General features: G+C 41.0%; 1 long non-coding RNA gene across 3 annotated transcripts in view; it reads left to right on the top strand.

Moving 5' to 3' along the window:
* Positions 1-22,855, top strand: part of LOC109284821 (uncharacterized) — a 105,102-nt gene that overhangs the window by 49,243 nt on the left and 33,004 nt on the right. The window contains exon 1 of one of the 3 annotated variants that reach the window (XR_002092403.2): positions 15,018-16,107. The exons of the other annotated variants lie outside the window; for them this stretch is intronic. This is a non-coding gene — a long non-coding RNA (uncharacterized LOC109284821). Of the gene's footprint in view, positions 1-15,017; positions 16,108-22,855 lie in introns of those variants that run through there. 3 annotated transcript variants of the gene reach the window in all.

The following is a 22,855-nucleotide window of genomic DNA, read 5'->3' as shown; positions in this document are numbered from 1 at the left end:
TATCTACTGGACAATATATATCTACTATATTATCTATATCTAAACTTGATTGTGAACATATATTAAAATGTTTTCTCTGATGATTTATAATTTTACTTTTCATTACAAGATTAGTTACTACCTACAGTAACAAAATAAAAAGTACCTATAATAAAATTATGACAAGGAATTGAAGGAGTTTCTAAAACTATATTGAGATTGGTAAACCATGCTAAAGAAACACGATAATGGTGTGAGATCCACATCTGTGTTAGTTAACAATTGACTAATTCTTCATAGAATTAATCCCAATTATATTTAAATAAATAAATAAAATACAAAAAGGTGCTCAGTCAATATTATATCAATCTTCATCAATTTCATGTGTTCATACTATACATTGGTTAAAGAATGATGCATTTATGTTGTAAGTTACATAACCCTGTCTTTCGGGGCAAATGAAATAATAAGTAATGGGGTGTCCCTACACTAACTGTATACTGTGTTAAGGAGTGCTGCTGTGAAGCACTCACTGCCAACTTCCAAATGAGTGCCAAATAAAGAAAGAAATTTAATGCAGCCATTGTTACAGTGTTGCTGGATCCTTATCAATTAGCATACATGAGATTGTGCTTCTTAGTGGGCAGCAACATGTTGGTCTATGGTGATGTTGTTACTGCCTCATGCTTTAGTACTTCCATTTGGAAGTACTAAAGCATGATGCAGTAATTGGCCTACTGTGCTGTATGTACACAGTGTATGGTTATTTTTAGCAGCTACTTTGCCGTAGTGGTGTGCTGTAACAGGTAAGTGCGCCACTATGGTGAAGTAGCTGCTGGCCATGTGTAGATACTTATGGATTCTACATCACCATAATGTGTTGCTACAGCAATGCAGTGTCATGTGTATACACGTCCATAGTGTAGCAGCACTTAGGTATACAGTAAATGGCAGCTACCTTGATTTTTCAGGCTATTACATGAATACAGTGGGTTTTGGTTTACTGTGATGTTCCCTACCACAGCTGGAGGCAATGTAGAATGCCCATGGTGCCATATGTTCTTAAACAAAGGGGCATTGGTCAGGGACTTTGCAGACACAAACAAAATCTTCTGGCACAACTTCTTGGTGAGAAAAAAAAAAGTTTTCTTACTTGAACAATTAGTATTTGTAATGTTTTTCAAGAAGAAAAAAACAGTCTAAGTTTAGTGTTTACCCAATAAGAATATTTATGTAGGACTGCAGTGTTTGGAGGGAAAAAAAAGATATGTTCATATTTTAAATTACATACATTTTGGAGAAACTAGCAGGTGAAATAATAAATGTGGCATGCCTACAACACCTCTGTGCTGTGCTGTGGAGCTGAGTTAGTTAGATAACAAATAATGTTTTGGAAAATTCCATTCATTTCCATGCGTAGTTCAGGGTATTATTCACTTTGCTCAACTTTACAAGAGGCTTCAGCCTGGCCTTTTATTTTGCACCTGCAATTTCCTGCCTGTGCTAATTGATGAGCGTTAATTCATTGTAGACATAAATTTTAACAATTAAATGGAAACCTAACCCACCCGTTGGTTTTATCAAAAGCTGTAATAAAGGGACTAAATTATGTTTGTAACCAAGTGCTAATACAGATATTTGGGATGCAAAACCAGAGACTATCTTTAGACATGTGACCACCACAATACATTCTTTTAAAAGCTAGCCCCCAAATGGGAAAAAAAAAAAACCAAACTGATTTGGACAGGCTGTTAACCTGCCTAAAGTGTAGGCCAACCTATAAATGCTAAACCACATTCCATGGGTAAAAATAGATGCTGCCAAATGAAATGGATCAAACTATGGTGGGACACAGCCTGCCACATCTGATTCACTTTATTGGGCGAAATATATGTCACCCATTGCCTCTAGTCAGGGATTGCCTATGTCCCTCACTGGTCCATGGCTCTTTATTTGGATTCAGGTCCTCATCGACCTATGTCTCATAAGGAGGCACAGGTCCTGGTGTGGGATGGTGCAGAGGCATGAGCTTTCACTACTTACGGAGTCCTGCTCCTAGAGATCCCGGGCAGTTCTCCATGAGCAGGGAACCCATCCTAAATTTCCCTGCTTATAGGGAGGTGCCCCAAGATTCCCCAGGGTGCTTCTCTCCAAGCAGGAAAAGCCAGGTAGGCCCTCTGGGGGCTTGAGGGACACAGTCCTACATAGGAATTCCCATAGTGGGCAGGACTGGGACCCTCAAGCCCCCAGAGCACTTGGCTAGGGTGTCTGGAGAACATGAGCAACTCTGGGCTGCTCACATTCTTCCACCACAAAGCAAATAGAGGTCTGTGACAATAAAACAAAACATCAATGGCCAGACAAAGGATAGGAACATCTATCTACTTGCCATTTGTGCTGTCATAAAAAAAATTATCGCAGTACAAATGTGACATTAGGTGACATCTGTTTCCATCCCATGACAGCAGTTAACTTTAAAGGAAAAAAATGTGCACTCATATTTGTTCCTTGATTTTTAGTAACGAACAGGCTTGAAAATCCAGAAACAGGGAGAAAGAGAGCAAATTCTTTTTAGCCCTTTTTATTCAATGTAATAGAAATATTAGAAATATCAGGAAATAATTTTTTCTTATAAGATTATTAAACAAAAGAGTTTCAGGATCAGCTGCTGGCCAGAAATGAACCTCCAAAGTTTTAGAAGTTCATAAAAAGTTAAGTACCAGTTGGTCAAGCTGCTTAGTGTTGTCTTGGATGACAGTTCATTTATCTTGTTGTAGGCATTGTTTGTGGCTGCCCAGAGGAGTATGCTACAATGTTTTCATTGACCCATTATATACTTAAAATATATTGTAATCTCCTGTAGGTGGATAAGGTGATACAGCAAACACAGATGAAATATTATGAAATCACACTTTAGTTATTCCAAGAAAAAATAACAGTCATCTTGGAGACCAGAAGTTGTTAAATTCACTGCAAGTGGCTGAACAGGGAACAGTTTTACTTCTATGTAATTTGAGTTTGAAGAAAGACAAGAAGGAACTTGAATGACATGTTGAAGAGGAATTATGATTAGACCTCATATGGACAAGAAACTGTTATAAGACGCATCCCAAATTTACCTTTTATTTTCCTAAACTAAATATAGATTAGGCACAGTCATGTCCATTAGTAACTTCTGTCTTCCCCTCATGTAAGCATAAAACTAGTTTAACAGAGCTTCCTGGGAAGAGCATGATGTATCCAAAACACACAAGTCCCCATCCAGCTTCCTGTCTGTAGGTAATGCTGCAGTCATTTTGGATTAGCGATAAACGGTCATGAAATTGGAAACAGGTTCTCCCAGCTTTACACAAGAATCTGCAAAAACATGAATGCTTGTACCCAGAATGTGCGATTCCAATTCAAACATCATAAAATAATATACAGTGCATGCTTAACTGCATGCAAGGCTATAGGAACATATTAAATGACATTGCCAGATGCCAGAGACAAATATGGTTTCAACATTCAAATGTATAGAAACCTGGAAGAGACTATGGCTTAATGTAAATGACTGATAGGATTTTATTTTGTAAAATTCTTTTTTTATCCTGGAAATTTGCTGTCCTTCAGTTATGCTATCAGTCTACTTGTTCTTGGCAAATGTTATACTACATTATTATCTTGTGGGTGAAAAAGTTGTAATAAGGGTGGGATACTAAACTGTACTGTTCAAGTGAGCTACTACCTTTGATTGTTTTTTGGAGTCTGTGAATTTCCATTCCCCTCCTGACAGTATAGATCTGTAGGGGCACTGAGGGAACTGCCATCACATTGAATGCAGCAAGTGTGTTTTTTCGCAGGATACGCAATTGAATTACCACCCAGAAGCACTTTACTGAACATTTTGATCATTTCTCCAGTAAAGATGTGTTAGAGGGGGGATATGTGGGAGAGGACGTATATACAATAGTCTTTGGCCCCTTCAGAGAGCTACTGTAGTTTCTGTAAGGCACTGCTGGGATCATAAAAAATTAGATTATAAACACTGATCTGAACAGCAGCCTGGAGCAGTTTAGAAGAAAAATACAGGTACAGTGAGTGATTCATGCAATTCATTATTCTAAGGATTTGGAGCATGAAACTGTATTCAAATTCAGAATTCAAACTAAAGAAATATGACATAATTAAATGATGCAAGAAGGGAAGGAAATCATCTGAGAAATCACTTACTCTGGGTATCTCATCAGAAGTTATGGGGTGGTTTGCCAGCACATAAATCTAAATCTGGAACAGATTTGAGAATCCCTACCTGAAAAATTGACATCTTTGGCCACATTTTGTAGAGGTGTTTGAGCTGAGAAAGACAAGTGCCAGCAAACCAGTTATTTACAACCTTAAAATAAACTAATAATAAAAAAGCAAAGAGAAACCTTAGATGGAATGACAAGAGCAACCAAATAGTGTTTTTCTAAAATATTTTTTCCTTAGGTTTGAAATCAGGTTTTGGAAATGGCCTTGAATAAGGAAAATTGTCTTAAAACCAATTGTGGTTGTAGTTTAATTAAGGAAAACAGCTGTCCCAGGAGGAGTTGATTTCAGCTTCCAGCAACATGGGCTGTGAAGTGACATTTAGGTTAGAAAACAAAGCAAAGCAAAAGAATAATGAATTTGGATTGGATTCTGTATACAAAGGTTCTGTATCTGCTGCTGCCTCCTGAGAAACTTGGATAGCCAGACCCAGAGGAGTAGTGACTCCATTTTTCCTCCAGGCTGGCAGAGGGATGAAGTCTTCCAATCCTTGCATTTTGTGCTAGCTGTATGCCAGCTTTTGACAAACACTCCCATGTGTGGGCCTGAGAGAAGCCAGTAGTGCCGCCCCTTCATCTGTTTGGAAAAAAAAAAAAATCAGCTTCACTATTTATCACATGCTTCTGGTGATAGAAGAACATTTGTTAGAGTGGGAAATCCACCCATAACAGCAGTCAGAAGGCAGGGTTGGGATTTGATCTGATCTGCATACAATGCACAGATCCACAGAAAAGCATCTTAACACCATCATGCCACCATGATTGCCTCAAAGTAAAAATGTAGTCTTAGTATTGGACTGAACCCAGAGCTAGTCTTGTATGGATGCTGGTACAGGGTAGACATCTATGCAACTATGTTGCTATTCAAGGGTTGAGCTGCAACAGAGGGATTATTTTGGATTGCAATTGTTGATTTAGGCACTTAAATTCCATCTAACTCCTACTTTAAATTGTCAGCTCCCCCCCACCCTGCTTTTTTTTTTTTTTTTTTTTTTGATCTGGCTCATAAGGTGTAAAGTTTGGCTAGAAGTTCCTTTTCTCTGGCCAGTCCTTGGCCAGTATATAGAAAGGAATTCTACAAGAAATACTGCTATTTTGAAACCCATTTCCACTCTGAATCTGAGCTAAAAGTGAATATTTTAAATTCCCTACAAAATGAGATTTTAAAGGATAAAATGACTCAAAATTGTGTTTAAATTTGAAACATTTAGTTTCAAGTTTGCACTTTCTTTTTGCCTTCTTTTAAAATGAATGAATAAAAATTGCTTTCACAATATTATGATATTGGTATACAAAGCATTTTAAAAGATGAAATTTAACCAGAATCAATGTGTACTCCAAAACTTTTTTTTAATTATTATTATTTCAATTAATAGTCTTTCAGGACAATGTTAACCAGATCTACTTTCCTGTCATCTGTGAAAATGGACAACTAAACCCTGGAAAAGATTACACACTCTTCTTGCAAAAAAAGAATAAGCAACTATTTGCAATGTAATGTTTGTTACAGGTGGCCAAAAGTCAACCATGTACTGTCTTGTACTACTAAGATTTTGCAAAATGTTTGTGGTTACTGATTTAATTAAGAGATTATCTCTGATAGAGGTCATAATCGGCAGGCTTTTTGTACTCTTGGGAGGGTTCTTTGACAGTCGGTGGTGCTGTCATGAAGGTAAGGGAGTCCTCAGCTTTTAAGGCACCTTTAAGATCTTTTTTGTGGAACTCTGATTGAATAAATTGACACAATTTTGCCCAATGTAGAGCAAAGAAGTAATGTCCACTTATACATACAGAATTCCAAATCAGTGCAAATTAGATTACTCTGGCATCACTCCTGTTTTCCAAATAATTTACTCCCAATACACTAGTTTATGCCACCATAAATACAGCTGATAAATTTAGGTTTGCACATTTAAATATAAAAAACACATTGTTTTCATATCTGGCAAACTCAAACAAGGTTAAATAATTCCCTATGAGATGTGAAAAATGAAATATTTCAGCCCCCCACCTCTTGTAAGATTCTGTTGAACAACCATTTCAGAGTAGTTCACCTCATCTGGTATTGTTTGTTTGTTTCCCTTTCTCTCACTCCGGTCTGTGGCACGGCCAATTGAGGAGGGTGAGATGGATGCATTCATATAGATCAACTATTATTTAAAAACAAACAAAAGTCTCTGGTCTCTCATTTGCCTTGAGAAATTGGAAAAGTGCCTTCATTGGAAGTTTTCAAGAGGGGGTGGATGGGCATCCATGTGTATAAACAAATGTACATACACAGTGGGCATGTCTACAGGTGCCCCTGACTGCACATTTGGTACTGCACAGTCATTTAGTATTTGCTTTAGCATTACCATTACTGCGCAGTTCTGGCTATGCACAGTTATTTTTAGACACTAGGTCACTGTAGCGATGCGCTACGGTGATATAGCTCATTGCTATGGCTATGTAGTATCAGCTCATTGGTTCATCGCTACAACAACATAGCATCGAAAAATAACCGTGTGCCACCAGGACTGCACAGTAATGGTAATGCTAAAGCAAGTACTAAATGACTGCATAGAGTACTACTACTGCTCAGAGCATTACTACTATACTCTGTCATAGCATCTCATGTAGATGCGCCCAGTAGCTTCAAAAAAGAGAGGGGGAGCTGCAGTTCAGGACTGTGCCATTGTTGTTACACAGGAACTGCTTCCTTTGCATAACACTGTGTTTTGAAACTGCTTTGCATTTAACTCTGCTTCTTCCAGGATCAGAGTTAAGGTCATTTATATCACTTGTATTGCTACAGGTTTATGAAGATGTAACAGCTGCTGTCTGATCCTGGGGAACAGCTTTCTCTGCACCCCTCTGAAGTCAATATGCAGAGCCAGCCTCAGGGGTGGGCAATGTGAGTGACTGCCCAGGACACCGTGGTCAGGGGGGTGCCATGCACATACATGTGCCACACACACACACATGTGCGAGGAGCCCACATTCACAGCAGTGCTTTTTGCCCACCCCAAGCAAGAGTGGTGCTCAGACCAGCCCACTGCCCCTGCCTCCAACTACTGCTCAGGAGGAGCCAGGCCAGGCAAAGTGGGTGGTAGCACCACGCTGTTCTGACTCCCTGCTGGACTGTACCCTTTGCCCCTGCTTACCTGCCTCTGCCTATAGCAGTGCTGCTGACATGGGGAAGGGTGACAGAGGGGTGGGGAGGTACCAAAATACAAGATCTCTCAGGGCATCATTTTCTCTAAAGTCAGCTCTGTTGCTATAAATGGATGATGGCTGGGACAATCCCTGTCTGGGTTTGTTTAGGAATAGCAAATCCTGCAATAGTGCAGAGGGTTGGACTAGAGACTGTGGAGATCTGTTCTAAATCTATGGTATAATTTACAATAATAAAAAAAAAAAAGAAAGCCCGAGAAAAACCTGAGGCTTTCCCTCTACTCATTTTGTTTTGACAATAATCCCAGAGTTCAGATACTAAGGAGTACAAGCATTTTTTCCCCATCTAGTTTTTTGGAAGACTTCCAGGTAGCTGTGTTGACAGCTTCAAAGTTACCTCTTAGTTTATCACATACTGATAGAATCCAGATATTCCTGAAAAATCATATACTTCCAATTTATCTTTGAAAATGGAGAATTTGTAAATACAATATGACACAAGCCTCTTATCAGAGCTTTACTCTGCAGGGTGGTGGTGCAAAATAATGGTGTTTCAATTGGATCCATAAACTGGATATTTCAGATGCTGGTCTTTATGCCATCTACCAACTGACATGTTGGCTGATTGTCTAGAAATGAATCATTTTGGTTTTGACTACTGAGAGGTTGACACCTGATGCCAAAATCAAGTCAAAAGAACCAAAATTAAATCCATCATTTCTCTTTGCACCCAAAAATTGTGGGCTCAAAGAACAGTGGATGCTGACTTACACTCACATTAATTTGATCTCTTTTGTATGGCCACTTGTCTTTCAAGTACTTAGAGGTATGAGTGATATTAATAGTGCATCTACCATTTTTAGACGCAATATTGTATCCGAAAGTTACAAAAGTATTCTAGCTTTTGCAAAAACTGGTCTAAATATTTACTTATTAATTAGAGGGGGAAAAGAATGACTTGAGTACAAGCCTACAAGTTGTTTTCTCCCTACAGTATGAATAGACTCATCTTCTTTCTAATACCTAAATTAATATGTAGAAATGGTCTGACTACATGAAAACCACATCCCATTGATGTGCATGTTCCTTACAAGTTTAATAATTGATCACCTTACAGGGGTTTATACCTCACAACATTACAGGTAAACAGAGAAGTATTACTATCTACAGTATAGAGTTGGGGAACTGAGGCAAAGATGTTTTTCCTAAGGACTCAGTACATTCATTTTAATAATGAATAGACCTTTCTCTACAGACAGCAAGAGACAGAAGTCTATAATATTATTTTTACTGAGTCATTTTCAGTGTGAAATATACCACCACAATTGTTTTTGATTCTCTTTGTCAGAGTAGGAAGTGCTGGGCACTTCCCAAGGTGAATTCCCCTATTTCTACAAGAACTCAGGTTTTCATCTTCCAAAAGGAAAAGGAAAAAAAAAAAAAAAGGAGGCAGGAAAAGCCTGAAATTGGATAGTTAATATCTTGAAGGTTTTCAGCTAAGATTTCCTTTATAGCACCTTTTATCCTAGTCCATACACTGTTTCTTTTTTCAGATGAAATGTATTTACTTACCTTTTTTATCTATGAGTAAAGCAGTTCATCTTTGCAAAGATAAGGATTTTTTCCAAGAATTGAGTTTCTGCATTTTGCTGCTGCTGAAACTCCATCCCAGAGAAAGCCATATATAAGTACCTTGCTTTAATGCCATCTGTCTCTTAACTGCACATTACACTGCAATTACTATGGGAATACTTTCATTTGTACCTTTTTTTTTTTACTGGTGAACAAATTATAGAAAGAATAGGTTCTAGATACCATACTGGAATTAAAATATTATTAATAAAAAACACAGAAAGTAAACCAAATAAATCTGCTATTGAATAAATGAAACAAAACAATTATGAAACCCTACAAAGGTCTCAGACCAACACAGCTACTAAGTACACCCCTGAAACTTAAGTGTCGCTTTTCAGAAGAACTATAATTTAAGTACAGTAGTGCTGCTTATGAATTTACTTCAGACAGTTTATTTTGGTCAGATTTTTTGTGGACTTTCAAACCTCAACCATTTACATCACTGAGGTTACATGTTAGTTCAAGTATAATTAAGATTTTAGGTCAGCCTACCCTTGCTGCGAGACGAATCTTTACTCATGTACCAAAGCCCTAGTTTACAAGTGATTCTTGATGCACATTCAGTCAGATTCCTTATGTTCATTCACATTCAGAAACATAGATGTGCTTGCTTTATTGAATCTAAATTAAAGTTATATGCTCAGCTGGCAAAAGAATAACAGTTAATTTCACAAGAACTTTACCTTACTTACTTCTGACTCCTTCGTAACCTGCACTAATATCTGTACCAAATGCATAAATGAGTTTAAGTGGGTTTGGTTCTTGCTTTGGATTAAGAATAAAATCTGGCTCTTAGCTTTACATTGAGAATCATCAAAGACAGTGATGCCAGAGAAAGAGAGAGAGAGTGCCAATAGCTCTCACTGGGTTTGGCTCTTACTGCAAGGACAAACATGGGGCTTCTTTCTGGATTTTTGGAATGGAAAAATGTCAAAATCAAAATATCCACAAGTAGGGTGTATATAAAAATAGAGAGAGTAAATCTTAGGGAAGGAGGGATGCAGGTTTTAGTGTTTGTCAGGTTTACTCTGGAGAATAATGTTAACTGTGAATAAGGCAAATTCAAACTGACTGCTTGGGCAAGAAATATTTTTGAGATCTGAGCTGAGAAAAGTTTTGCCTAAGAGGCATTATTCTCGCAGGTCCATTTGCAAGTCCATGACTTGGCAGGAGGTCGGAGAACAACTTAGCAAAACTAAGATTCAGCCTTCTACTTGTAGTCTTAACCAGATTTAAAGTTACATTTGTGAGGTCCAGATATGAAGTTCCCCTCCCAGATGAAGCTGGTGAATGAAACATGATAAAATATTTGATTGATGGGTTCAAAAAAGTAACATAGAAAAAGGGCTTTATTGCTTTTGTATCTCTACTGCAATTTTATGAGACCTGTATAACCAACATTTTTATTTCCTTTGTTTTGGGTTATGTAATTGCTCAAGAGATTTACCGTGTGGAATTTTAACTCTTCCACTTCTGGGCAGTCTTTGTACTGACATCAGACTCTCCCAAAGGAAATAATAGAATTTCCTAAACCTCTTTAGAAGGGGTTAGCTATGGGTTACTGGAAATGACCTGTTATTGTTGTGCCAGTGAATAAAATGTCACAAGTAATTCTGGAAGAACTAAAGAGAAAACTAATTGAAGGGCCAATCAGTGGAAGTCGTAAAAACTTCATCTGTTTCTAATATGCTGTATAGTCTCCAATTGAGATTACATTTCACATATAAAGATATAGACGCTGAAACACACACACCTCTTTCTAGTGTTACATATGGTATTACTCTTGTGGGGCTGTCTTATGCATTTTGATCAATAATGAAACCCAGGGAGATTAAAATTTAAAGAGGAATTGCATTTGCAGTTCCTGTTTGGAATGCTTAGGTCTGTTCATTAAAAGATTTATACAATGATTTAGGAAAAAAAAAAACCAATGCATATGCAGTTTTGCAACTGGAGGAATGTGTATTTATAAATCTCCAAGCAGCCTGTTGCATGGAACTGAAGCAGCAACCCCTTTCTTATCCTCTGAGAGGGCTATTCATAACTTAAGAATGTATAAATACAGAACACTCCCTGCATAAAGGCTGTTGTTGGGAGCCAAAAAATCTTGGGGTTAACAATGAGGTATTGTTACTGTTATTGTTTATGATGGGTTTTAGTAGAATCAAAGAGCCAAAGCACAGCAGCCATATAGCAGCAAACGAAGTTATTACAACAGGAAAAAAAGTTGCTTAAGGGCTGTGTTAGGTCTGCAAATTGTTTAGTGGCATGTGACATCATCTGTTATTTATATACTCCCCATCACCTTTTCTTTTTCTTTATAAAATCCCAGTGGTCTATGGTCATTTTTTTTTTTTCATGATCTTCTGTAGTGACATTTCTGGCTAATGTACAGTTGCAGACTTTTCTATGACAAAAACAGTCTTGCCAGCTTATACCCTTTATAGTTTTATTGAATGCCATGAAAACAAAGCTGCTACCTTCATCAAGAAATGCAGGGTGTTTTTACAGGTCAAATTCTTCTCCAAGTTACACCAGGGCTATTCCAGTTTTTAAAGTGCTGTATGATGCAACTGAGGGAGAGTTTGGCCCATGCAATATTCGGCAATATATGAATATAATAGGTATTATAGGAAATATGAGCAAAGGGAAATTTTAGGCTGAATCGCAGGAATTATTTCTTAACAATGTAGTCTTTTAAAATATAGAATGCTCTCCTGAGGAAAGTGGTAAGAGTACCATTTCTTGAGTCATTAAAAACTGGACAAGGCTCTAGAAACACAATGTAGAACAATCTTATGTTGGCAAAGATATGGACTAGATGACCTAACGGGGATTTTCCATCCCTAATTTCTATGAAAGACAGATGGGTAGGTTGAAAACAACCTTATGAGGCAATAATAGCAGTATACTGGTAATGTAGTTCTTATACTTGCCAAACCAGATTTTCAAAAGAGCTCAGCTGCCATTTAGACAACTAAGTGTAAAGTGGCTTGTAAATTGTGCATCATTGTGCCATCACAACTCCTTGCACTCTAGGAGAGATGCCTTCTAGAAGAGAGAAGTCAGTGTTTCCACTATTACCCTGATTTTTTCCATGGGAGGTTCTACAGGATTGCACAAGACCTCCACTGCTGGGGTGGTTTCTCCAGTGACCTGTGCATTAGTGGATTCTCCAGTCACTTGAAAATGTTCCCTGCCTGCTCATCACCACTCAGTTGTGGAACACTATTTCTCTATACCTTTTGGGGATTTTCTAAATTATATAACTTGTATCCCTTTAGGTACCTGGTAAGGTATTTTAGGTTTTGGTCAGTCTTGCTTCTATCCCATACCCATAATACATCCTTCAAACAAGGAGAGATTCAATATTTAGGACTTAGTTAAACCTTATGCTATAAGCTGAACAAATGTTAATTTCTTAGTGGTGTTTGGCTTAGTGGAGCAGTCACACCTTAAGGCAAAAAAAATCTCTGACTGCCCTTTAACTGCACAGCTGTGATATGCCACTAGAGGCTTGGTGAGCATTGGCAGGACTAAGAGTTAGAGGCAGGAACGGCTTGCTGCTGCCACTGGGCAGAGCCAGTGCTGCAGCCCTGGAGCTTGCTCTCTCTGTTCAGGCCCAGTGGTCCAGGAACATGCTGGGAGTGGGGGGCAGGGTACAGGGATGGGACTTGGGACTTCCTGCCCCTGCCGGGCTTGGGAGGTGGCTGTGAGTGCTGCAGCCTTGCCACCTGCTGTGTGCATCCCCAGCCTGGACAGGCAGCCCCATGCCTCACACTCCAGGCCCAGAATCACCCAGCTTCAACATGGGGTTCAGGGGCTTAGGTACCTGCCAACTTTGGATGGCTGCTGCGGGGTGAGCCAGGCAGCATGAGCCAGCAGCCAAACCCTGCACAGCCCAGAAGAGAGTAGGGTCAGTGGGAACTAGACTTGGGCTGCTGCAGTCTCCATGTTCCATGATGCTCCAACCAACTGACCCCACCAAGTTGTGTATCTGGGTCCTGGGGGTGCGGGCACTGGGTGGGGGATATGTTGCATTGCAGTGCAAGGCTGGGTACAGGTTCAAATGTGGCTCAGCAGGAGGAGTGAGGACCAACCTTTTTCCCCCTGCAGGCACCATGGCTTGAGTCCAGCCTGTGCATTTGGAGCAGTGAGCTGGTCCAGAAGACACCATGGCCATGCCAGGGCTGTAGCACTGGCTTAGACCAGTGGGAAGAATGAGGCAGACGGGCTGTGCCTGGTCCTGCTGTGCCCCTGCATTCCTGCCCTCACTTAGGAGGGGTCATTGCATCCTGGGCCTGAGCTTCAACTTGGATTGACTTGCTGTGAAGAGTGGCTAGTGTTCAGTGGTGGGGGCAGGGGGCATGTGGGGCTCAGACCCTGCCTGCACTGGGACTGAGGGAGCTCCTGCACACCACCCAGGAGGTTACCCAAGTGGTCCTCTTCCCAGCCCCACCCATCACCCCCAACTGATCTGGCAATGGGCAACAGTGACGGGGGGTGGGGGGGTGGTAGACCCTGTCCCTTTCCCCACAGCCTCCCTGCCTGGCCTCCACTGTGGCACACCACAGCGGGGGTAGCTGTGGGGAGAGAGACCCTGGAGCCCTTCTCCCACAGCACCCCCCTCCCGGGAGAGACTTCATAGCTCTTCTCCTGCAGTGCCCTTCCCCTACAGTGCCACCTCCACAACAAGCAGCAGCACACCACTGCCCGGCCTGGGCTGCTGTAGGGAGAGAGACCCTGGGCCCTCTCACTGCAACCCCAACCCCGCGAAGCACTGGTGCACTGCTGCCTGGCCCAGGCTGCTGTGCGGGGGAGAGACCCCAGACCCCTTCCCCCACTTCAGATGTGCTGTGGTGCACCATGAGGCCAAGGTGACTGAGTGAACAGAAACCCCCTTCCCTGCTTTCCAGTTCCCTGGCAAGGCTGTGTGTTGGGCTGGAATCAGAGGCTGTCACTGACAGACAAGGGGGCAGGGCTGGCCCAGGCTCAGGCAGAGCAAAGGGGCTTTACCCAAGGCTGGAGCACAACCCTGCGCAATTTCAACTGGGATGGTGGCAATAATGCTGTAAGTTATCCCTTGATGAGATCTGGCACAGATGTTTGATAAAGCACGCTAACAGAAAGCACTTTAGATTAGCACGCATCCACTGAGGGTTAACGTAGAATGTGATCTGCCATTTTTAAAGTGCTGTAAGAGCCATGAACATCTGTTCAGTTATGGTTTTAGAGTGCTTTCTGCCTGCATGATATGTGTTACATCTGTACCTAGCCTTAGGGACGTGATGTTTTCTCACAGGTACCCAACAGCTGCTGGAAATGTCCACCTAGCTAAGACTATTTGGGCCTAGCCTCCACATGCTTATTTCATTTTGGTAATGGAGGATGAGAGGCTATGCCTTGCTCATATTTATACTTAATTGTATTGAATGTGGACAAAAATATAAAGCTAAATTTGAATAACAGCTTTTATATGCATCTCTAATGTCTTGTATGATTAAGTTTGTAAATGTTAGGCAGAAAGTACTAGGGTAGGATGGATGATTCACAGCATCTGACAAAGTAGGTTGTTGCCTAAAAAAGCTCATGCCTCTCTCGATCAGTTAGTCTCTAAAGGCATTTGTACATGTTTGTACTGCAGCACCGACCGCTTTTAAAAGCATTGCATTGATATAAATGGTAAAATGCATGTCAGCACTGAGAAAATGATGGCGGCACACTTTTGAACTAAAACACATCAACGTTGTTTTAATTCACGAGCACACTGCAGCCATTTTCTCAGTGCTGATGTGCGTTTCGCCATTTATACAAATGCATGCAATGAAGCACCAAGTATTTCAGCTGTGCCAGGATCTCTGGCATGTCAGAGCAGACAAATGTATGTGTATTATGCCCTAAAGTGGCTTCTTGCCTTCTGCCTGACTTCAGGCAGCTAACCACCTTTGTAAAAGTTGTGTGCATACCTAACCAACTTGTGTTTTTGGATGGCATTTGCACAAAACCATTACGTTAAAAATGTTTAGGGCAGGAGGGAGTGGGGAGGAAGGGATGAGATGTAGTGATCCTTTCTTGTGCTTACTTTTAGAATTTGCAAGATGTACAGGGCCAAATTCTATTCATCTATTAGGTGCCTCAGCTTGATTTTATTCTACCCTGAATGAGTCCTGGTCAACAATGAATGCAAGAACTGAAAGGGTCTTTCTGCTTTCTGTCAAAGTCTTAAAGCTAAAGATGATGGCATGGTATAAATGTAATGATGGTATAAATGTAATGTAATGATTACACTCAGATGCCTAAGGCCATTACTTGCTGAATACGTAGAATAGGATCTGGCCCTATTTCAGGAAATTCCAGAGTTCCTACAGTATTGATGTGTATCATATAAATGTCTAGGCAGGTAAGTAGATTGGCTGGAAATATTTTGGACTGTGTTGAAAGGTCTCAATGTGTTCTCTGAATGGTGAATTTCTTTATCTTTGGATGGCTTTTGTTTTCATTACTGAGTGTCTTACCCTCCTGCCTTTTTTTAAAAGAATCATACTGAAACATGCCTCTCATTCCTACCGAATCCCCTCATAAAAAAAGCTGGGCAGGATGGATCTGCTTATTTGTCTTTGTTTCCTTCCTACTTCTGGCAGAGAAAGTCCTCTGATGTTGTCCTAGCTGTTGTATTCCAGTAGAATAATGTGCAGCTAAGAAAAGTAGGCTAGGATGTCTGCCTCATTTTGAATAAGGATTTCTGACTTTTCAGATGCATGACAATAATATCCCTCCCCGTTACGTGGCCCCTTTCTTGTTTATTTAAAATAACCAGCTGAAATCTTGCCTCCTTTCAAAGATTTCTGTAACACCCTTGGGTCTGAAGGATCCTTTTAGGTCCTCTGAACATTTTGTAACAGAGCTGCTGCTGAATCCATTTCCTTACTGTCATTAATGCTGACTCAAGGCATATTTAGGTTGCATGTGTGGTAGAACTCACAATCGAGTGTTACATTTTATAAGGATGAAGGGAAGAAAAATGTAGTGATCGCCAGATGTTCTGCACAAGGTAATTATTTTAAAAGTAGATAATTAGCAATCCCTGTAGGTAACATGATGTAACTTTAGAATAACTATTTATTAGAGAGCTGAATGCCAGCTGGGCCAACATGACTGTTCCTGATGATAATTTCATTTTTTTCATACTCTTCTTTGATTAGTAGCTGATGTCATTTTTCTTTTTTTTTTTTTTGCCACAGCTGATCTGGAATGAGAGAGACAACTTAAAAGAGTCCATAATCCCTTGAAAAAATCCAAATCTGTTTTATTATCTAAAATATCCTTGGCATTAGAAATGAAGAAATAGTAAAGCTTTTAGTGGAAAACTATGCCAGATTCATATTTATGGGGAAATTAATTGAAGCTGAAAGCTCTTATGTGAAAAGTGGGGAAAAATGGCGGGTGGGCCAATTTCTGCCTGATACTGCTTCAATAATTTTTTAGACTTCTCTCTAATGCAAATGCACTTAGTGTATTTTACTAATGAAACAAAAAGAAAAAAGGTACAGAAATGTGTTCATAGCTTTAAAGAAAAGATGCTATTCTATGTGTCCTTTTGTTTAAGAGTTTTCTGAAGCATTTATTTAGTCAGATGAAAAGTAGAAAAATATGATTGTTATTGTTAGTGTGGTATTGCTATGTTATAGATTTTCTTAGAGTTGCACTTGAGATCAAATGAGAATTCTCCCTGGATATTGGCTACTCTGTTTCATGCTGAATTTGAAACATAGTAAAAAGCTTGGCATACAATTTTGTCATTCAAGGAAATGACAAAAACTAGCATCTAAAAGGTGGTGGCAATTCAATAAAAATGGATACATTTTACTTGGTTAGTTGACTGAAATCCCATAAAATTATATGTATTTGATAAAAAAAGTTGTTATTAAATTATTATTATAAAATATTTAAAATATAAATGTGTAAGTGCTTTTGTGTTCATTAAATACTTGAAAGATAAATACTTAATGCAAAATAGATTTTAATAGAAGACCACTTGAAGTTGAAACACTACTCCGTCTGCCAGTTACCCTGCACACAAGTGATATAAAAAGTATTATATTTTATTTAATAACTGTCTGGGGTTGCATTATGAAAACTTAAAGCAATACACAGTGATGGGGGATCATCAGCTAGGAGTAACATCTGCTCCAGGAACAACTCAAAGGTAAGGGTGAGGCTATGGGGAAGGAGGAGGCCTCATTGGTCCTGGGCATGACCTAAAACTGCACCTTGCCTGGATAGGGAGGCCAGGTGGTCCTGCCTGTGGTGGGGTAGAGCCACCTAAATACCAGGACTGAGAACCTCCCCGGTGTAAGGCAGGTCAGGGAGTCTAAACCCCTGCCCCCACCCTTGGGTGGGTTACTAGGAGCATAAAAGGGGGTCCAGGCATACTTTGTGAAGCACCTAAGCCTATAGGAGTGCAAGGCCCTGGGCCCTGAGAATACTAGGGTGGAGTAGTGAGGCCAGTTAAGCTCAGAGAGCTCAGAGAGGAGTGGCTGAGCCACAAGGGGTGTTTGACCCCAAGCCCCAAGGAGGGGTGGCATATTTGCCCAAGGGTGCTGGAGTAAGGAATGGCCCAGTGAGGGGCTAGAGCCAAGAAAGCCTGGAGTGGGGTGAATCAGCGGTCACTGTCCAAATGAGGGTCAAAGAAGACCCAAAAGGCTGGGCCAGGGCTGGCTAAAGAGAGTAAGTGGATGAGTCAGCAGTCCCAGATGAGGGTCATGGGAGAGGCCCAAAAGGCCGGGCCAGGGCTGTTTCAGGTATGAGTGGACAAGCCTAAGGATCCCTTGAGAGAGGGGTGTAATGTGAAAGGCCCTTGTGAGAGGGGGAGAGTAAGAGAGAGGCCCAAGTGGGGTGTATGTGAGCAGCCTTACAAGGGGCTATATTTGACCTGACTGCAGCCCAGATGTCATTTTTATAGTATGACATCTGTGAGGCATGAGGCATGTGTAGGGGTTGTTGGAGCATGTACATCAAGCCCCTGATACCATGGCAGATCAAAGGGCAGCCTCCTGATTAATAACATCAAAATAATATTACATCAAGGCATGGCAGGAGAAAGAGGTGGGTGGTTTGCCCAGAGACAGGGGAGAGGCAATATTAGCACCAGGCCTGGAAGTTGCTCATGTCACAACACCATTTATATTGTGCATTGCGACCATGAAAGTAGTTCCGCTGATCTCCAAGGAGATAGTGCTACTGGGGTCCTGTAGACATGTCAGGGCCAGCTCTGACATGGTGGAAACTTAGTGCACTGGAGCACACTTGATTAATTAAGTCTGCTGGAGCATACAAATAAACATGCTCCAGCAGACTCTGACGCCATGTGTGTCAGTGTCCCAATGACAAATAATGGTGGTGAAGTGCTTTGAACTAAAGCTCATTGAATGAGCCATTTTTCAGTGCAGGGGATGCTGATGCATGCGACTCTCAGGCACTTTTAATTAGTGTGGCTCTCTAACTAAAGCGACCTCCATGGGACACGTGTAAAAATGCCCATTATTTCTGAGACTAGTTCAGAGTGATCTCTGGTTGATTTGCATATGAAACAGATTCTCTACCTTTAAGAGTTTACAATTTAACTTGGAATGAAGATACAACAAATTAATGTAAGAGACAATAGGAAGGAAAGGATGGCATTGAAATCACACAGATATTATGATTAGTTGAACGCATAGCTTCATGGTTCCTGTTCATTTAAAAGTTTCTTGTATTTTTCCCATGTATAAACCTATAAAGGCCATCCTCAGCTGGCTAATTTTTTGTAAGTGTCACAGTTGCAGTGTGTCTTGAGGAAGAAGTTGGATGAGGAGGAAGAGGTGTGCTGACTTTACATGTTAGTTAGAGAAGCATATTACAAGCTACATAGTAAAAAGCATACAGTGTTTTTTGGGAGAAGGACATGTGGTTGTTCAAAGGCAGGAACATTAATAAGGCAGAGAGGATGGGCCAAAGCGGTGAATGTTCCAATCCTACAATAGCACCACATTTATATTTATATAAATCTTATGTCCTTCATGTCCTTCTTAGGTCCTCCTTCTTATGGCATAAACTAGATGTTTTTTCCAGAATGTTGCACAAGGGGTGGCTCTTACCATTGCTGCAGTGAGGTTTTCCTTTGTACTGGTCTCACCAAGGAGTCAGCAAACAAGTAGGTGCTCCATGATCTGCACTTCATAGCACTCACATATATCATAGAATCATAGGGCTGGAAGGGACCCCGAAGGATCATTGGGTCCAGCCCCTGATATCCATGTCATTACAGTAGCCCCATTTAATCATGTTTGTTTTTGATCTTTCATTTTGCATACACAGGCAGTTTAGGCATCACCATATTGACCAGCATGAATTAGTCCCTCTGGTAAGGTCCTTCTGAGGTTCCAGGTCCATTTCAGGGCATTTGATTGTGCATAATCTTTCCATACATAACTAACAGGGTACGGTTGAGATTATTGTGTCCAAGGGTGCAACGCTGGTCACAAAACTCTTTCACGCGTTACTTTTGTGTGACCACAGATTGGATGCCTGGAGTCTTCCATCTGCCAAGATATTTCCTTTTGACTCAATACCTTTCTTCTGATATCAGATAGTGCAATGCCAGGCAGTAAGTATAGGCTATCCCTTGGTGTTGGCTTTAGACATCTTGTTATTTCACAACAGCTGTTGTTTAGAATTTGGTCTAGTTTCTCAGTATGAACTGATTATTCCCATACTGGACATGTGCCCTCTCCAATGGAGTAACACAAGGCAACAGCAGTCACTCATAATATAGCTGGGTTCACTCCCCGCTTTGAAGTGACCAACTTTCAAAGTATGCTGTTGCGGATGCTGACTTTCCCTTTTATCTTCTCTATATGTGCTTTGAAAGTAAATGTTCAGCCCAATGCAACCTTCAAGTACATAGGGTTCAGGTGATTAGTCAGTGGGATTTTATCTCAAGTGATGTTTAATTTCCACTTGGCTTTTCTATGGCATAAGTGAAAGGTGTCTTGGTTGAGTTGGAGTGAAGCTGGTTCTTATTGTAATAATCTGAGAGGCCAGTTACTGCACAAGTCAGTCTGTTCTCGACAGGTGATATCCTTCTCTTGCGTCATGATACATAGATCATCAGCATGTATGAAGCTCCTCATGTTGCTCTGTAAGGGTTGGTCTTTGTATATATGTTAAAGAAGATTGGTGCTAGTACGCTGTCTTATGGGAGGCTATTTCATTGTCGTCTCCAGCAGCTCTGTTTCTTGTATAATTCTACGTAAAAATAGCTATTCTCCAAAAGAGATCAGACGAGCTACACAAGGTGGTAGTTGTGTGTCGTATCATAGAAGACTTTGGCAAGCAAATTTCATCGGCTGACTGTCAAATGCTGCCAATAGGTCTACAAGCACAGCACTTTTATCATCCCTTTCTTGATTCTGTCTTCTATATGCTGGGTGGTGTTTAGTATTTGACTAGTGCAGGACTTGCCTGGTCTGAATCCAGCTTGTTCTGGTATTAAATGTTGTTCTAAAAAAAGTGAAAGGCAATGGAAAATAAGGAGTTCATAAAGCTTATAACGATGGTGCAGGAGTGACACTGGTCTGAAGTTCTCTGGGCCAGAGGCTTTCTCTGGCTTTACTAGAGCTATTACACAGGCTTATTGCCATAGTTTAGGTATTCTAAGGGTTGATGAGCAATTGTTGAAAGCTATAATACAAAGATTATGTAGAGGATTTTACTAAAGTACTGTGATTAGTCCTATTGACTTCAAAGATGCTTACAGTGACTAAGGTGTCATCCATGCCTAACCTTTGGCAGGATCATCACACTCAGGAAAAAAACAGTTATTTTAGCACAGCTGTCCAGTACACTAGCTCAGACATACACTGTGTATTTGCTCATCTTATTTTATTTAAATCAAAGTATCAAATGTAAATGCTTTAGAAAAAAGGAAAAGGGAATCTGGAAGAGTAAGGGAATATCCCAATCAATACATCATTATTTTTCTATAAACTCCAAAGAAATAATAAATGGTAAGCATGAATAGGATTTACAGGGTATAAATTGTTTTGAGAAATCACCATGCCTTATTAGGTAAACTGCAAAAATCTTATCATATTCAATATATAAAATCTCAAACCCATGAAGAAATATGAAAAACCCTCCTATTCCAAGTACTTTATTTCACTGAAGTGGTCCTATGGTACTATGTCCAATGTTTCAGGTATAAGTGGTACTACGCCCAAAGTTTCATGATTGTAAAATGATCAAGGAGATGGGAGATTTTGGTATAGCTCCACGAGTCCATTGCTTCCATAGCAGAAATCATGTCTTAAAGCTGGCTATAGATCAGGATGATAATCCAGGCAGAAGACTGGCATTCCCACTGCTCTGATAACAGGGCTGTGCAAAGCTTCGTTAGCTGATTCGATTTGGAGGAGATTCAGCCCGATTCGGGGGCCGAATCTTTGAATCCAAATTGAATCAGAAGACTCATTAAAAGGTCTGAATTGAATTGGAAGCCTCCGAATTGTTTTGGAGATTCAGGTGGTCCCTGTTCACCGCCACAGGTCGCTGGACCCAGGCTCCGTGCTGGTAAGTAGGAGGCGGGGGGGGGACGGCTGGAGGAGGGGGGAAGGGATCACAGGACTGCCACCATCCCCTCTTGGCTCCCCAGCCCCCCTGAGTGCCCCCCCAGCCCTGCCACATGGCTGCCCTGCCCAGCCCCAGTGTCCCGGCACTAAAAAAAACCCAACAAAAGAACAAAAAGTCCTGCACACAGCAGCTGCAGCAGTGGTGATCAGGGCCCCTGAGGGCTCATGGCAGAACTGCTCAGGGCAGTGGGAATCACCCCCCCCCCCACCTGGCACCCATGTGGCAGCTGTCGCATTGTGTGGGTGCAGAGCAGCTTGGCACAGTGCTGCATGTTATCCCAGAGCTGGGGTAGCTTCAGCAGTCACCCAGAGGGGCCCCAGCTCCCAGAAAGCATGCAGAGCCCTGCAGTGCCCCACTATACCTGCACAATGTGACAGCTGCTGGGACACTGGGGCTGGGTGGGGCAGCCATGGGGGAGGCTGGGGGAGTGGGTGGGGCCCCCATGCCCCCACCATGCCCTCATCACTGACACTGTCACCACTGCCTGTTCAATTCAGAGGAGATTTGGCTCGATTCAGCAGTTGAATTTCCAAATGTGAATTGGCCAAATTGAATCGGGACAGTGATTTGAATCACCAAATCGACCGAATCCAAAGCCTAATCAAATACTTGCTTCTTCACACAGGCTTATCTGATAATGTATCTTGTGATGCAGGAGGACAGAAATTACTGTTCTTGCAGAGTATCTCCAGACTGAGCACTTGTGGAGGAGTCAGTTGCCCTGACTATGGTGATGGGGAAGGCTGGATATTTCAAGTGGTCACTGTTAACAATGCTTTTTTTTTTGGACAAATTGCTACTGCCACTGTGCTTCCATCACTATATTTGAAGCTATTACAGGTAGTTACCACTGTGGATACCAGAAGGTTTAAACACCTACGTGATGTATGGATAGGAACAAATACAGAAGTATCTCAGGCATACCACAAAATCTGATGTTTTACTAGGACAATAGAAGCAGAAGGTGTGTGAGATTATCATTTAGTTGTAAGTGTTACACTTGGGATAAGAATCTTGTACCATATTCTACCTTTTAGTTAAACCTGGAGCTGGTGAAATACTGGCTTGGGCATTGGTTTAGCATATCCTTAACCAATTGGACTTCAGTTAGCAGACTAGAAAATTAGAGG

The sequence above is a fragment of the Alligator mississippiensis genome, chromosome 2 (assembly GCF_030867095.1).
Source record: "Alligator mississippiensis isolate rAllMis1 chromosome 2, rAllMis1, whole genome shotgun sequence".
NCBI lineage: Eukaryota > Metazoa > Chordata > Crocodylia > Alligatoridae > Alligator > Alligator mississippiensis.
This window is presented reverse-complemented; position numbering and strand designations above follow the sequence as displayed.